This window comes from Gekko japonicus, unplaced genomic scaffold, assembly GCF_001447785.1.
Source record: "Gekko japonicus isolate JY-2015 unplaced genomic scaffold, Gekko_japonicus_V1.1 scaffold2575, whole genome shotgun sequence".
NCBI classification, from domain to species: domain Eukaryota; kingdom Metazoa; phylum Chordata; class Lepidosauria; order Squamata; family Gekkonidae; genus Gekko; species Gekko japonicus.
This window is the reverse complement of record NW_015173754.1, coordinates 102221-107413: the sequence shown is the minus strand read 5'-3', so window position 1 is coordinate 107413 and position 5193 is coordinate 102221. Positions and strand designations below refer to the sequence as shown.

The 5193-nt window shown below is 47.8% G+C and overlaps 1 non-coding gene across 1 annotated transcript; it reads right to left on the bottom strand.

Moving 5' to 3' along the window:
• Positions 1 to 3499: 3499 nt before the first annotated feature.
• On the bottom strand, positions 3500 to 3571 carry TRNAQ-CUG. Its single transcript has one exon. It is a non-coding gene; the product is annotated as a tRNA-Gln (tRNA).
• Positions 3572 to 5193: the final 1622 nt, after the last annotated feature.

The following is a 5193-nucleotide window of genomic DNA, read 5'->3' as shown; positions in this document are numbered from 1 at the left end:
ATAGCTCCCAACCCAGACCCATCACTGAGGGGAATCCTGTTCCGAAATTCTGATGAAGGCAGCATCCTGGCGTACTCCAGTGGCCCTGGAACCGCGGGAAAATCCAACAAAAACATTCTTAACATCATTTAGTGTCTGGTAATAAAAAAACAACTACTTACTGCTTCATAGAAAAAATACAAAGGTCAATACGATTTCACATAGCAGTCTGCTCCAGACTCTCAGTCTATATCCCTTTAACAGTCTTGTATTCTCAAAAGCAGTCTGTTCCAAATTCAACCAGTCTGTGTCTCTCTTTCCAACACTTTTTCCGGATATTTAAGTGTTTCAGACGTCTGGTCTTTCCTCAGGAACAAATCCTATATAGGAATCTTACATTCAATCTAGTATTCAAGTTGACACTTTCATTGATTTACTCTTCTGTTAATCTATTTAGGCAAGGTGTTCCCACTTTTTTCCAAGCATACTGATGCCGCTGCCAAAGTCAAATGGACCCAGGCTTCGTCAATCATGGCTTCGGCCACGTTTCAAAGGGCAGATGGGCCCGATGCTTCACATTAGAGTCCAAGAAGCTGGACACGGTCTCCCAAGGAATTAACAGGGAAGCTGAGATTCCACAGCCATTACGGGGGCGTAAACCATCTTTCCAAAACTATTGTGACCAAGTCTCTCTCCTTCTCTTAATTATATGTGAATTTCACATGATTACATCTCGCTAGTTGGCACTTCCTGCATTTCACAGCTCCGGTGTTGACAATGCTTGTCCTCATAATCCTTCTCTCTCCCTTTGTCTAGTGAGGACGCATCTCTGGGTTGGGAAATACCTGGAGATTTTGGGGGTGGAGCCTGCAAAGGGCGGGGTTGGGGGTGAGCTATAATGCCCTAGAGTGCACCCTCCAAAGCAGCCACTTTCTCCAGGGCGACTGACCTGGGTTTCATGGAGATCAATTGTAATAGTGGGAGGTCTCCGGGTACCGCAACATATGCATCTCATGCCCTGAATGACGGAGGCTGCAGACCACAAAGGGTTTACGCCAGAGTAAAATCTTGCCACTTTTTAAGGTGCTACAAGAATCCAGTTTATTTGGACTGCTGTTGACTAACGCTAGTGCCACACCAGTGTGGTGTAGCAATTGGAGCGTCAGACTAGAATCTGGGAGATCCAGAGTCGAATTCCCGTGGAATCTTGTTGGGTGACCTTGGGCCAGTCACACATTCTTGGCCTAAGCTACCTCACAGGGTTGTTGTTATTGTGACAATAAATCAGAGGAGAGGACAACAAAGTAAGTAAATTAAAAAGAAAAAACAACTTTCTGGAAAGGTGGGCCACACTTTTATCACCCCACAGAATGTGTAAAATGCAATAGCTCAGGAAAACATTTTTATAAAGGGAATATGGTTTCAGTTTTAATGTCTGTGGGGAAAAAACCTAAGACATTTCCAGAGCCTTATTTACTGTATGCATCGTACTATTTTTGCATTCTTTTCTTCTTTAGAAATCCAGTTTTACCGCATTGTTTATTGTGCATATTATAAAAAAGTAAGAGTCCAGTAGCACCTTAAAGACTAACAAAATATTGTTGGTAGGGTATGGGCTTCCATGAGTCACTGCTCACTTTTTCAGATACCTTCTTCAGATATACTTCTAAGAAGTGAGCGATGACTCACAAAAGCTCATCCCCTACCATATTTTTTTTTGTTAGTCTTTAAGACGCCACAGGAATCTTTTCTACTGCTATAGATGGACTAACACAGCTACCCATCTTGATCTATATTATAGTGTTTTCTTGTGTTGTTCTCCAAATTTGCCACCTTGTTTTATTGCAGGGTTTGCCGTGTGCATCCTTGCACCTTTTTCTTTTTTCTTTTGCATCGCTCTCCAATTTTGTAAACTGGCTTTAATGCGTTTAGATGTATCGGAATGTTTTACTACATTTTTTAAAAATCATGTCGTACTCCTTCCGTCTCAGTAAGAAAGGGGACCGATACATCGGGTTAAGAAAGTTAGCGAAAAAAATACAATCAAATGAAAACTGGAATCTCGTGCCACCTTATAGACTAACTGTATTTTCTGCAGAACTCAGAGGTCTGGAGCCAAAAGTGCGTAGGGTGCTGACTAAGTGTTATGGTGGCTCTCAGGATTGTGCTGATTATAAGCATATGGAGCAGAGGTCCATCAGTGGCTATTAGCCACAAGGTATAGGTGGGAACTCTCGGTCTGGGGCAAGGGATGCTCTGGGTTCTTGGTACTTGGGGTGGGGGGGACAGTGCGAGGGCTTCTAGTGTCCTCCTGACCCCACTGCTGGACCTCCTGATGGCACCTGGGATTTTGGGCCACTCTGTGACACAGAGTGTTGGACTGGATGGGCCATTGGCCGGATCCAACATTGGCTTCTCTGGTGTTCTTATGTAATTTCCGACTCCTCTCTGCTTCTGCTAATCTGCTTGCAACAGGGCTCCGTCTCTGAATCATTTCCTGGTGGGAGTGGTCCTCAGTGGATGGCTTTATTCTTATCAATGGATCTTCTTGCAAACTGGCCTCTCTTTACGACATCTTCTCCCCTCCTCCTCTTCGGCCGCTTGCAGCTTTTAGTATGAATTATCTGCCTGATGGATGTAGACTTCCTACATCTGGTGGAGTGAGCTGTGGCTTGGAATGGCAGAATGAATTCTGTTGGTCTTTAAAGCACCACTAGACACCTATTTCAGTTTTGGACTAGATGGACATTTGGCCCGATCCAGCCAGACTCTTCTTAACTGTTCTAGGGGCTTCAGACAGCAATGGGGCAACTTCCTGTGGGGTGATCCACTTGTTCTAAAAGGGGGGTACAAAGATGTAAACTGTAGCCACATTTACAGTGTTCCCTCTAAGCTGAGTTAGTGTGCGCGAGCTCACAGAGTTTTTAGCCTCCAACTCACAGATTTTTGTCTCGGCTCAGGAAGGAGGGCTCCAGAGCAAACTGATTGATGCAGCAGCCAAATCGCTCGCTCACAACTTTAATGCCAGTAGCTCACACAGTAGAATTTTTGCTCACAGGACTCCACAGCTTAGAGGGAACATTGCTGGCCACCACCCCACAGCGTGGCCAAACCCTGGCCACTGGCGCTGACCAGTGTTCCCTCTAAGCTGAGTGAGCGTGAGCTAGCTCACAGTTTTTTAGCCTCTGGCTCACACGTTTTGTTTTAGCCCAGGAGGGATGGCTGCGGAGCAAACTGATTTATGCAGCAGCCCAATCGGCTCGCTCACAGCTTTAATGCCAGGAGCTCAGAAAGTAGAATTTCTGCTCACAGGACTCCACAGTTTAGAGGGAGCATTGGTGCCGACCCACATGGATTGCTCTGCCACCCACCCTGTTCTGCGAATCTTCGATGGGGGGGGAGCACTTTCGACTCCTGTCCGCTGCGCCAGAGGAACACCGAAAGCAATAGCAGGGGAGAAGAAGAAGAAAATCTCCAGCAGTGCCTCTTCCTTAGGAAGAGAAAAAAGATTTTACCTTCAAGGTTCCACCGAGATTTGAACTCGGATCGCTGGATTCAGAGTCCAGAGTGCTAACCATTACACCATGGAACCTCCCTGGTGAAAAGGCTAACTGCGGTTGATTCTCTGGTTGTGAGAGGGGAAGGAGGAAAGAAGGCGGAGGCCCCGCCAGCCAATGGGAAGGCTGGGATCCCGGCCGCGATTTGCATTTCCGGTCCCGGCGCCTGCTGGCGTTCTGCAGCCGGGAACAAAGGAACGGGGCGGCGCGCGGCGATCCCAGCAGTGAGCCAGTTAATTCCTCCCCCCCACCCCTTTTTAATTGGAGGCGTTAATCCCCGTTAACCCTCTCGCGCCCGCGCCCTTGTCACTCTCCCCACCCACGATTTTTCCCTTTTGGGGCCGCTCCCAAACGCCCCCCCCTTTCTTGTCCCCCCTCCCCAAATCCAACCCTCCTGGAAGGCAGGCGGAGGGTTTTCCCGGAGGGGAGCTTGCCTGAACCGGCTACAGGTTAGTTTTCTGCTGTTTTAGTTTCCGCAGCCTTCGCTTAGAGTAAGGGGGAGAGACGGCTGACAGCCAGGACAGGGTGGGTTGAAATATACAAAAGGGGTTAATTATATTAATTGATTTTTTTAAAAAAGACATTGTATGCAATGCTCCCTCTAAGCTGTGGACTCTTGTGAGCAAAAATTCTACTTTGCCGGCGACTGGCATTAAAGTTGTGAGTCAGCGATTTGGCTGCTGCATCCATTAGTTTGCTCTGGAGCCCTCCTTCCCTGAGCCAAGACGAGCTGGGGGCTAAAAAACCTGTGAGATAGCTCACACTATCTCATCTTAGAGGGAACACTGATTGTATGTTATTTTACAGATAAGTGTTTCAGCAGGCGCTTCACAACACCCCTGCAAGGTTGGTATGGTTTTCTGCATGCTGCAAATGCAGCTGGGGCGAAGCACAGTCTTCAAGGGGCGGAGATTCCAGTGTGTGGGGCAGGAGCCAATCTGACCGCGGGGGTACAGATGTTCCTCCCAGCTCCAAACGCGTCAGCCCCTTAGTTGCTGACAGCGCTTGCCAAAGGGGTCCATTCGCTGCCAGCCGCTCCCAGGAAATAGATCTACGCTGTGCATTTGGGCATCCAATAGAAAGGTGGTCTGTGGCAAAGAGGGGTAAGGTGTTCGGATCCCTTTGACGGGAAGCATTTTGGCAGGTGCAGCTTTGTTACATGCAATGGGGGAAATTTGCACTTGCAGAAAATTCCTTCTGGGGCGAAAGCCACAAGAGTCCTCTGGCCTCCTTTTCTTCTGGCCGTTCCAGAGATCGCAAGTTTATTTCTGACCCTTTTAGCCGCATTTCTGCCTTATGGGACTCAAGGTGGCTTACAATATAAACAGAACCAAAAAAAAGCACCCATAAAAACACATTTTAAAAAAAATGAGTTAAGACTCGTGGGCACTCCATGAAATTGCTGAGCGGTCAGGTTAGAATGGATAAGAGGAAGTACTTCTTCACCCAAAGAGTGATTAACACTTGGAATTCACTGCCACAGGAGGTGGTGGCGGCTACAAGCATGGACGGCTTCAAGAGAGAATTAGATAAGCATATGGAGCAGAGGTCCATCAGTGGCTATTAGCCACAAGGTATAGATAGGGGCTCTGGGGCAAGGGATGCTCTGTCTTCTTGGTGCTGGGGGGGGGGGGGGAAACAGGGGGGGGGCCCTGGG